The following is a 12,475-nucleotide window of genomic DNA, read 5'->3' as shown; positions in this document are numbered from 1 at the left end:
TACTGTAGAGGAGGGTCATTTCCAAGTTTAATGTCCTGATAGTACATTCCAAACGTACAAGCGAAAAATCTATCAAGGCAGCAGAATGAGATTCTAGCTCGTGGCTGTTTGTTTCTTGAGTACTTGCAAGTCACAGAAGTGCGTGTGAACGTATGAGGCAGAACTGCTTTTCTAGCCATGAAGATATGGAGAACGTGACTTGTTCTTGAGGTATGCACGTGTACATGCAGCTGGATGGCACATGGCCTGGGTATGTGTATGTATTGTAGTCCCTTTGCTGTCTACCCCAAACAAAGAGATATTGGGAACCGCGCAAGGACAGATGAAAGTCATCTTTACGTATATAGAGGCTAAGATTAGAAAAAAAGTCAGAATGTGTAAAGGGTAAGCATTCAGAGACTGTGGGGAGGAACTGACACAGAGTGAGCTCTCTACAGCAAGGGTAGGCTACTGGGTGATGATGAGTGACAAAGCAATACTTCATGCTCACAAGAAAAGGGAACAGTCTGTGGGCACACATAACACTGACCTGCTGCACCGCTGGTAACATCTGTGCCTTCTGTATATGAAACACTGACAGACAAAGTTTTGAAATAGGACCTTTGCACAACTGATTTAGAGATGCAGCCTTCTTATAGACACCGTGTACACTTTGTACACCAAAGTCATCTGTACCCATTTGTCTCTGTTTATCTGCTAACAGGGCAGACCTTGACAAAAGTTACCTGACTGCCAGAGATGAGGATCTGGCCTTCCCTGTTTCCAACACCTTCCTCCCAGCGAAAGCTCTGTTAGCTACAAAGCTTATAGCCAGTACAATGGTGAGTGAGATGTGAAGTGTAAACGATCCTTATTCCCCAAGGCTTCTTGTTGCCAGGAGTCTAGAATCACACAACATTTTAACCAAATGCTCAGTACATGGTTTCTCTGGCCTTGGACAAATGGTTACGTCAGTACAAGCATAGGGCCCTGCAACAACAGCATGCAGAATGTGAGTTTTCAGCATAGCTGCTTCAAAGACCAGCATAGGCTAACAACCAACAACATCCTGCACGGACTGGACATGTGCTACATCCACCCTGTCTCCACAAGTTGCTTCCAAAACTGTTTTGGGGCAGGAGTGGAGGACAAGCAGCCTTCAGGACTCACCTGAGGTTTTCAGCACTATTGGAAGCACACGTGTTTGGGAAAGATCCTGGTGGGACCCAGCACACTTACACAAGTCCAGCACAAGCGAGAAGGAGAAAAAACATGCACTGCTGAGTGCTTACTCCATGAAGATCTCTAGTCTACACAGAAAGTTTTGTAACAGCAATAGTTTAAGAAGTAGCCTTAAAATATATACAAGCTATGTACCATTAAAACTCACTGGTGACATCTGAGTGGAAGACGGAGAAGAGAAAAGGTGTCAGTGGATACAAGAACTTTCCTCTTACCACTGACTTGAAATAAGAGGCCACTTTGGGAGAAACAGCAATTCACTGGCAGTGCAATTACCATTTAGAAAATAAGCTTTCAAGTCCTACAGACAGCAGTGAAAATGGATCATCAGATCACAGTACACAAAATCACGTAAGATGGCCCAAACCGCATTGCTTCAGTTCTGTTCCTCGTGTCAAGGAAAAAAAAAAAAACAAAAAACCACCAGTCAAAAAGCCCCAGTACAAAGCAGTGCTGCTGCTAAGGCCGTACTGCACTGACAGCGCTTTGATCGCCAGCCGAGCACCTGAGACGCTCAGCAGCGCTCAAGAGCTCGTTGCCGAGAGTCACCTAGCGGCAGCAGCAGCTGCAGCCCTCGCCGCGGAGCTGCGGCACGGCTTCAAAGACGGCGCCTGCAGCGAGCGCTGCGCAAGTGACCTTAAGAACGACTGGGGCTAAGGCCGGCTACCTGCGCACGTAAACCAGCCCCAGGTGTACAGATCCCAGCTGCCAGGATCTCCAGACTGCCAGAAGATTCAAACCGCAACCGCAACGACTGCTTTAGTGCTTGTAACTCTGGGATTTAATTAGCTAAGCACACGCTTCCACTTTAAGGGGTTATAAATTACCCACATTGAAAAACTGCATTCCTTTCCAATAGCCTCAGCTGTGTATGTGCTCTACTCTTGACATTAAAAATTCTGCATTTGTCCCCTCTGCTTGTAAAAACCCCTCTTTGTGCTCACTTGCCTTGTTAAGACCTAATCTTAGAAGTGGAGCTTGAAGCAGATGCCCATGCCTTCTCGTTTCCTCTACTGCTCTGTTATTGTGCCTTCTTTTAGGTCAACAGACTCTTCAGAGATGGGCTACTTATTTGGATAAGCTGACAAGAATTTACGTACTGATGAATAACAATAACTTGAGATCACTGTTTTAAAAGTTTGCAGAGACAACCTTTGCCAAGAGCTCAACCTCCGCTAAGAGTCTCCCTAGGATGTCTTCAAATAGCTGTCTATTAGGGTGAGGTAATAACGGGAAAATAAATGTGCCTATATATGGAGATTAAAAAAAAAAAAAAAAGACTCCAAAGAAATTCAAAACAGAAGAAAAACAACTCTAGGAACTGGACGTGGTGAGAGAAGCATTGACACAATTAATGACTTGACATCAGGTAATGGCTCCATTGTTAATAAGTACAGGAGGTGCAAGGAACCAGATCAGATACAACAGTGAGGCAGATCCTGTATAAGAAGAACTTCTGAAACAACAAACTTACGGTCTGCACTTGAGAAATAAAGCTTGACATTTTAATTACACAAGCGCACACTGCCCCCAAATGGCAGCATCCCACACTTTTCCACTCTCAAGGTTTCCTTTGTTCCATCAGACTCTTCTGCCTGCAATGTTATTGTGGATATCAAGCTATGCTCATCAGGAAAAAAATCCCATCCCATAAAGGGATGGAGTATGAGCTGACCACAAGTGTTTACAACCAAGAAGGGCAGCAAGGATAGTCAAAGGCAAGGAAAAGAGAAGGCTTAGCAAGGTGGGACTGTTGAGACTAGAAAAAAGACAAGTCAAAGGTGATGTGACACTTGGATATAAAATTACAAATGGACTCAAAGAGAGAAGAGAAGGTAATGGTGATAAATGCCATAAATGTATACTTCCCATTACGAAACTACTCCTAGTGTTTTCCCCTGGAATTCAGCAACTCAGATAGCTTTGCACTCATTAAATGGGTACCAGGCTAACAGGTCCTAGAAAGACAGAGGGACACCCTAGTGCTCCCTAGATCCCAGCAGCCAGCCCATCAGCCCAAGCCTCAGGACACAACGGTGGTGTGGACAGGGCAGAACTGAGCTGGGCCTTCCGAGGAGCTGGCTGATGTCAGGATCGCAGCAGGGCTCTGACCGCTGCCTCTGTCCTTAGCAGGGCCTGCACAAAGCAGCCCAGCAGAGCTGCACAGTCCCTCAGAAACAAAGGGATACGCACCTGGCTGCCGCCTTCACAGTAGTTTTCTGCACGACCTTCTCACATGGCTTATAGTTATGGACACGTTCTTTTCCTCCGAAGCCTGACAAAATCTTTGAAGCCTTTTCCAACCTTTTGTTCTGCCGAATACACACACGCCTACACTAAAAGACTCCCTTTGCCATATCCTAACAGGTTTAACATTTTCAATTCTGGTCCCAAAAGCCACTTTACTGTTAGCAGATCTCAGTGAAACCCGCAGCTCGGTAACAGCACGAGTGGTGCTGCAGGAAGAGTAAAGGCGAGTCCAGAGGGATGCCGGATGCGCGAGCTGGCTGTAGTACAGAGCAGCGCAGAACCGGAGAAGTCCAACGGCACCAAAACACCGCACGTCTGGAGGAAATCGGCGCGAAACCCACCTGGAACCGGACAGCACGCCTAGGCTTGCGAGGGGCGGAACGGCAGCGCTGAGAAGAGCGGAGCTGCGGCGCCGGACAGCGGCGGCCGCCAGGGGGAGCTCCGCCGCGCTCCGCAAGCGGCACCGGGCCGGGCTGCGCCGAGCGCCGCCTGAGCGCGCGGGGACTCGTGGCTGAGGGCGGCAGGCTGCCCTGCCCGATGCTCGGCTGTGGGCAAAACCACACGGTAAGCTATTGTCACAAAGAAGGGACTGAGGGGCTTACAAGGCCAGGGACTTTTTTCGAGGTAAAGTTTTCGCAGCGCTGAGCTGCTCTGAGGTACTGCCGCCGCACACCGCAGCATCCTGCAGCCCCGCTCCCACAGTGCCCAGCAAGCGACAAAACATCCCAGCAGAACTGGGAGTCTCCTGCGAGACGCTTCATTGCAGATTCAGCTGGGAAAGAGGAACTGATGAAAGAGCAAACATAATGTACAATGTGAGACCAGGCACATGTCTGTGACAGCATCCAGTCCAGACGTAACAGAGCTCATGGTTCTTGAAAAGTTCTTCTCACATAAAGGAGCTATTTGTGAACTAAGGCACTTTGCAGGAGTTATTATCAGTAAAGCAGGACCAACACCATCGGGCAATTTAGATTTATAAACACAGGTCTGCAACTGTCAGATATTTAGTTGCTGGCTTGCTGCAGCCTCAGATGCTTCTTGCTTCTATTGCAAGAAGCGGACAGCAGTTCTCTCTCCTATAAATCATATACAGAGCTATGATTGACAAGTGCTTTATAAAGAACGAAGACTTGTTAACAGTCCATGAAGTTATGCCAACTAACATCCCCTGCAAACTTGTTCAGATCATGCTGTGGGTGTATTCATTTAGGCAATAAATATCAGTGTGTGGGATTAACCTGACAAACCTGTAGCCAGTGAGAAATGAATACTATGTAGGGTGTGCATCATTCTGTGCAATCCATAATTAATACCTGATTCTGCTAGAGTAGAAACCCCAGTTTGCTCAGGTGCCTCCACTTTTCTACCTTCTACACTCCAAAAATCGTGGCTCCCCTAGGTGGCTTGCAAAGGACAAATTAAAAAAAAAGTGAGAAAACTTTCTGTGTGCATCCTCATTGCAAACAGAAGGAGGGGCTGTTGTTTGCTGTTTAGAGTCCCCAAGGCAGTTTGCCACAGCCAAGAGAAATATTTGCTACAGCTGTGATATGTTATGGGCTGTTGACTTTAATTGCTTTTCAAAATGTGAAGACAACTGTGATATTTGAAAGAGACGGGTGAGCTGCACTAATAAGCTCTGCTTTGAAGCAGATCTAGCTCACTCTGGGCCATACAGGCTTCTCTACAAAACTTTGCCAGTTCCTTGGGGAGCCAGGAGGGAGAGGATGGATCTCAGACATGCTCTACCCAGCCAAAGAAGTAAGCCAGATTAACAGTTTATTCGAAGAAGTATCAATAAAGGTCTATGCCCTTTCTTATAAGACCCTAAAGTAAAAGTAGCTAGTGTTAACTGCAGAGCTACAGAGCTACTGCATTAACCTTGTTTTGAGCAAAAGGAACACTGAACATCAGTTTAAGCAGAAGTTATATGGTCCAAGTGAGAGCTACCTTGGGAATTAGTAGTTTACTACTTGCTGCAGGGATGGGGAGCCAGCAACGCATCTGTGTATGCAGAAGACTCAATAAGGTTCCTCAGACCTTTCAGAATGCTCAATTTTCAGGCTAATGTCTATCCTTACGCTTTTCCCAAAAGGTTTTAGACCCTGGTTCCAGCTGGTGATGTATGAAGCCAATTCATTACTTCCATCTACTGGGAAATCTATTGGGATTTTGACTCACCTATATGTGGGTTGAAGGTGCAGTGAGAGTGCTGATTACAGCTGGGTGGTCTTGAGTGATGGGAAGTGGTGCAATTCACTTCATCCATCCCCTGTAGTCCAAGTGCGTAGGCTTCATCCTGGGACTTGCATAGATTTGCATCCCCAAATATGGGGATTTCTTATTAAAAAGAGATGAGACAAATAAGGATGACTTGTCAGAGGTTCAGGACGCATTGCCTCCGCAAAGCTGTACTCTTCAGACCCCATGGAAAGCTTTTTTTTTTTTTTTGCAGCTGTGAGCTAACCTAGCAATAAAATCAGACGAGACGTCAACAAAGGCAACTAGTGCAAACTGGCAGATTCAAACAGAATAAATGCAGCGAAACTACTGCTGTCATCCTGTTGCTCCCAGATAACCAGACACTTTACAGTTCGAGTAGATGTAAATAGGATTTTCAATGGCAGATCCCATTTTCTACTTTTCCATGACATCTAGGAGTGATTTCCTTGTATGCAAGATGCTTAGCGCTAAGCACCCAAAGTTACATATTTGCTGGTAAGTACGAGTGGGCCACTAGTATGGACTGGTTTTTAGAAATGCTTGAGTTGTCAGTAATTTCCAAGCAGACTGTGGATCAGTATCTCTGGGAGAAAATATTTAAAAATCATTCTGCTTTCACATGCCAAATATTTATTCCTAGATGGCTGCCCCACTCACAAGTGCTGGCTCACTTCTTGTTCGACCTCTCAGAGACCTGTTTTCCTCCTCTGAATTACGCAAATAATGATATCTTTCCCTGTAATTTGGCAGAATAATAATATGCAAATACTATATACAATTAATTGCTGTCATCCTCACAAATCGGGAGTAAGCAAATCTTTAATTTCTAAAGATTTTGGCTTTTAAACTGCTTTAAAGAGAGATCGATTGGACTGGAAAAAAAAAAAAAACCAACCCAAACATTTGCTGGTACACACCTTGCAGTAATTACAGCCAAAGCCATAGTCTTGCCAACATGAACGTTATCTGATAATAAAGAGGCATTTTGGATTCCTTTGCATAAACAACTACACACAGCTCTGAGCAAACAGAGACAAGTCCACGCTGGCACACTCCACCGCCCAGTCCCAGCTGCCTGTGAAGCAAGGGACTGTTGGCAAGCTCTGCGTGCCAGCGCCCTGAGCACTCCCCTGCCCCGGGGTGTGCCTGCCTGTGTGCAAACCCTGAGCTGATGCAGCTCACCAGGAACCTGCTTCAGACTGCTGGGAGAAACAGCTGAGTAGCCGTGGCCTGCCTGCTTTTGCCCTAAGCCTTGGTCCTTGCCCAAGCTGTTACAGTATCACAAAAAGTCCCAAGTTAGAAGGGAACCACAAGGAGCATGGAGTCCAACTCCTGGCCCCAAACAGGACTACCAAACTACCCAAAAGTGGCACCCTGTGTCTGAGAGCACTGTTTAAACACGCCTTGAACTCCAGCACTCTGGCTGTGCTTGCTGCCCTGTGCAGCCTGTTCCATGCCCACCGCCCTCTGGTGCAGACCCTTTCCCTCACCCTCAGCTGCCCTCCCCTGACGCAGCTCCATGCTGTTCCCTGGAGCCCTGTCGCTGTCACACACAGCAGAGCTCAGCGCTGCCCTCTGCTCCCTGTGAGGAGCTGCAGCCATCATTCAGCTCAGCTCCTCTGCTGAGCACATCCAGGGACCTCACACACCTCACCCTCCGGACGCTTCGCCATCTTCGTAGCCATGCTTTGGATGCTCCCTAACAGCTTTCTGTCCTTCTCACGCAGTGGCACAGACCCGCAGCAGTGCTGGAGCTGAGGCCGCACAGCACAGCAGGACACCCCTCCCCTCGCCCGGTGGCAGTGCTGGGCCTGGTGCACCCCGAGGTGCGGGGCCCTATGGCTGCCAGGGCACGCTGCTGGCTCACATTCAACTTGCTGACAACGATAGCAGAGGTACGGAAGCCAGAGACCACGTCAGCAACAAGTCTGTGAACAAACTCAGACCTGCGGAGTTCCAGTCCCTCACTGCCTGATTTTTACCCTTCCAAGGGAAAATGAAGGCAGAAACAAAGCACTTCATGTCTAATGGATTTGTAAGGGTTTGTCAAAGCAAGAAGAGCAAGAAGTGAAAGGAGCAGCATTACCACTGCTGTAGTAATACATCATCCCATCTCACACTGGGAAGCATACAACCTTACATTACTACCATACTAGCACCTAACCAAGTGTTCTTACAAGTTTCATGTTCAGCACAAGTGCAAGCTAAATAAATCACATGAGTTACCATGTTCAAAGGGAGAATGATCTAAGAAGACCTTCATTTTAGCAAGTAGATAAACTTAGAAAGAGCTTATCTTTATCTTGGGTAAAAACTGAGTAATCCAAAATCAAACCTTGACAATATGAATGATGTAACCCTAAACAAAATGTACGTTATTTCAGGCCCATGTGTAACTGTAATAAACTGAAATATTTTCAGCTGATGCATGACAATTTCTTAGATTTTCCATATCATTAGTTTTACTCTGATTTACTCATTCTCCAGATTTACACTTTTCTAGCACTCTTTGGTCTTTGTGAGAAAAACATTTTATTTCCACCATCTTCTTCTATCTAGCCATAGTTGAATGATGTGACCAATTAAATATGGATTACACTGCATGGGGTTATTTCCACTATGTCTTCAGGTGGTGCCTGATAGCACTGTTTTTCTTACTACAAAATATTTTGGTTTCTTTGAAGAAGTTCAGTGACAGAGATGAAAACAAAGATTAAATTATCCAAACACAGATGCTCAAAAGCAGGCATAGAGGAAGTTCAATGTAAGGATCCTTGTAAATAAAGTGATGCTTTAATTTGCTGGTGAACAAATTTTATCAATTTGAAGGGGCGGTATGCACCTCAGATTTCATCCATGGCTCCCAAAGAAAGCCATTTCGTAAAGTCCCATTTCTAAAAATGGTAAATTTTCACTCTTCAAACAGCGATGTGCTTTTTATTTCATCATTTGGAAAGGTGGTCCAGACCATTAGCTGTGATTGTCAGAGAACGCTTTTCCCTTCCAGCACAACACACTCACAACCAGCTGAAACTGTACAAGCTGTTCCAGGGGTTCTCCTAAATGACGCTTCCTGCATAAATAGCATCTACTGTGCAAACGCCAATGAACCAGGTACATTTTTTCCATCCAGTATCTTTGTGTCCTAAAATGCTTCTTCAAATCTCTTCAAACAGCAATTTACCATCTACTCATTCAGTGGCCAACACCACAGAATCTCATCTATGCATACCCTCCTTTACTCTTTCTATTTTCCAGGATCCTCTGGTCCTATCTTTGCATGTATTTTTATCTTTTCTTTCCTGAGAAAGCTGTTTCCTCCATACAGTATAGGCAGATTTACCAGCTGTGTTTAATGGAAGAAAGTCTCCTTTAGCCATTAGATATATGTTGGGCCTCTGGCTTCCCCTCCTGCAGAAGAGTCTGTGGATAGCATAGCACATGAACAGAATTCATCTGAGGAAGAGACTTTCAGCTCAACAGATTGACACTTGTTGAACCTGAGAAAAATGGGAAGCGGTTTCTGACTAGTAATTGAATTTGCATTTACCTGCATCAAGAGGTCCAATTAAAAGATGGTTATTCAGGGAGTTAATTTTAATAAATTCGGTGGTCACTGAAAACAATCTTTCTGCAAAACACTGCAATTATCTTAAGGATAGGCAAACATTAAATTACTTGATGGAGCGTTTTAAGTAATCCGACAGTAGAAAAGGTGCCAACAGTCAGCGTTTGAGTTAGGGCAAAGATGGCAGTATAATTTAGCTTTAGAAGTCATGAATCAAGTGTCTTGTCAAGGCATAAAACTGGCTTCTAAAGTAAAGTAGTTTGTGTGTTGTCATGGTTAAAGAAGAGATGGGAAACAGTACTGATCACCTTTCTGTTACCAGACAGGTCAAAAAGCAGGATGCTGAACTGGATGGATTAAATACTACCACCTGTAATTATGTTCCTGAAGGCATGTGGAACATATAGTTGCCTTAACAGATTCTCTAAGAAGCTAGATCTTTTATTACCTGGTAAACTTGAGAAGCTGTGACATATACAACTAATTAGCTGTGAATTTCCCAGTTGATTGAAAGCAGGTTTTTTAATTAGCTCCTCAGTGTTCCTTCATTCTTGTCTCAACCTGAAGGAAAGGGAAAGCCCAATGACACATAAGAGAGCATGAAAACAGGCACCACAGAAAGCACAGCATTGCTTAATGAATTGGGAAAGAAATGAGGATACTCTGTCTTACAGATTTTTGCAAGGCCCTTCCTGCAGCACTACTTAGAGCTGTGCACTTTCCTTGCTTTTCCAGTTATCAGGCAAAATATAACCAAGGAATAAATTCAAACAGGAAGATGATGACAGTAATTTTAGTGCTCACTTTTTGTATCTGAATAGGATCTGTGTCCCCCTGCTTTGTCTAACTGTAAGTTATATTCTCACTTATAGATTCTGCAAACCAGATTTAAGATGACTGTATGCATTCCCACTTAAAGTTGCAGCAGCTTCACTGAACAGATTCAGCATTCAGCTGAACTAGCTATATCTCCCTGCTTACTCATCTTCTCCAATACAGATATCCTATGATGAAATAAAACACCATAAATGTAAAATAATGGAATACAGTAAATATGTTCTTCACTTATCCACATCTGAAGGCACCTTCTGCACTAGGAAAAGAACAAAAGGATTGAAAAATACCCTCATATTTTGTAATGTATTCTAAAATGTTTGTGACTCACTAACTTTAAGGGTATGAGCCACAGGTGGCAGATCAAATAGCATGGTTGCTGGCTTTCCTTGTCAAAGGCAGATATGGTAAGAAAAATAACTTACACTATGGTGACTTCTGAATGCAGCCCGTGTTTTAGCAGCCTGTAACCTTTTACTTGTTCTAAAGGAAGGTTCTAATGCTCTCCACAAATACAAGGACTGAGAGCAGGTGTTAGGATAAATTAGCTAAGTAAATATAATAGTAAGTAGCTGATCAGTTGAGCTCAGAGATTGTGGTTTCTCTAGTCACTTACTCAAGCCACTGTTGGTAATGAAACTGGAATGCAATATCACATAGCAAGTGAATCAGTGCACACACATTCACCTTCATGCTGACAGCACAAAGGTGCTAGCCTGCAGCCAGGGTTTCTTGGTCTCTGCAGAAGAAAAGGAATCATCCACTGGTTTTCTGATTAGAGATAATCTTCCTCTGTAACATTCAGGCCCAAATCTCAAATTCAGATCCAAAGCAGAAAGTGTTGATGTACCCGAGTCCCATTTTCTCAATTCCATTAACAATAGCATTCAGGAATAGATTTGGATGAGATTACCTGCACCACCAATTTTCTTTCCAGCAGCGTGGGAATGAGAGCAGACCTGGTCTTCTGGTTGGTTTCTATTCAAAGAACAAATATAGCTGGCATGTTACCAAACGTTCAGTAAATTATCATCTAGTGCCATCTCTACATTCATAAAGCTTTCCTGAAGATGCACTTGAAATATGCCCATCTTCCCATCTGCAGCAATTAGCTCCTTAAGGGTTAAATACTACTTAGGAGAGGAAGGAGATAAGTCATCCTATAAAGGAAGCCTTTAATCAGCAATAAAGAAAGAAAGATCCATCCTGTTGAAAACAGTGTGAAAGGAAACATGGAACCATTTCCTCCAAAAACCACACGCTCACCACGCTATTCATTCCCAGGGCAAACACCTAAGCTATAGGAGGATAGTAACAGTCATGTTATAAAGTGAGATCAGCTCCTATTCTTTCCTAGTGAAATTGTGCTAAAACTTGCTAGGAACCAAACTGAAGACAAAGGAAAATATTTGAAAAGCCTTGAAAGAATTTCCAAAGATGCACTTGCATGCTGGTGTTTTGTTTTTTTTCCCCAGCTCGTGCCATATGTATTTATGCAACAGACAGCAGAAACATATTCAAACAAGATATCGCCAGTTCTACCTGTTATCTGTGTGAGCAGTGCCGGGGAACTGAGCAAGAAACATACTGAGAACTTTTGGGGGGAAAGGCTTTCTTGATGTTTAATGAGCCTACCCTGAACGGTTTGATTAAGAGCCCCATGGCTGCAGAAGTTAGAAAGCCTCAGGAAGGGAAGGACACCGAGTAACTTAGGGTTTGGCAAATTCACCTCCCGAATGTTGCTGGCTGCCAAGAAAACTCATTTTGACTCACATGCATTTTGACTCACATGCAGTTGTATGTATTGTTCTATGAAAGGATATGAATGGGTGGCCCTTAAAATCAGCTAAAAATTTCCAGCCGTTATAGTAGATTTCTATCTGGCCTGAAGAATCGTTCCTGTTTGCAGAGGACACCTCCTTCAGCTCCCTGAAAGCCACTTGACCAAAAAAGCTCAGGCGGTGGCCCGGCCTGCCTGGGAAAAACGCAGCAGAAGCACGGGAACGGAGGTGACCTGATAATGTGTCAGCAAGGAGTGGCAGGACTGAAAAAGACAGTACAGAGGCCAAGTGGAATACAGGCATATAATCAAAGGCCAGCTTGATACATCAGTTCTGCCTCGCAGAGCTTTTTTTAATTCTGTGCAGCAGGAGCCTGGAGGAAACACCGCTTTACTTCCTGCTGCTACTGCTCTACAACTGACAATGCTGTTGAAAAAGATCACTGAGTTACTTCCAAAAATGTGAGCCCTTACTTGCTCCCTTAATTGCTAACTTCTGAATTGTTTCAGAAACTTCCTGAGCTGAAAACTTCCAGAGGTGTTGTCAAAAAGATTTACCAAAGGAACAAAAACAAGCCTTAGAAATGGAGAAGCTCAGG

The sequence above is a fragment of the Tetrao urogallus genome (genome assembly GCF_951394365.1).
Source record: "Tetrao urogallus genome assembly, chromosome: 5".
NCBI lineage: Eukaryota > Metazoa > Chordata > Aves > Galliformes > Phasianidae > Tetrao > Tetrao urogallus.
Note: the sequence above shows the minus strand (reverse complement) of the source record.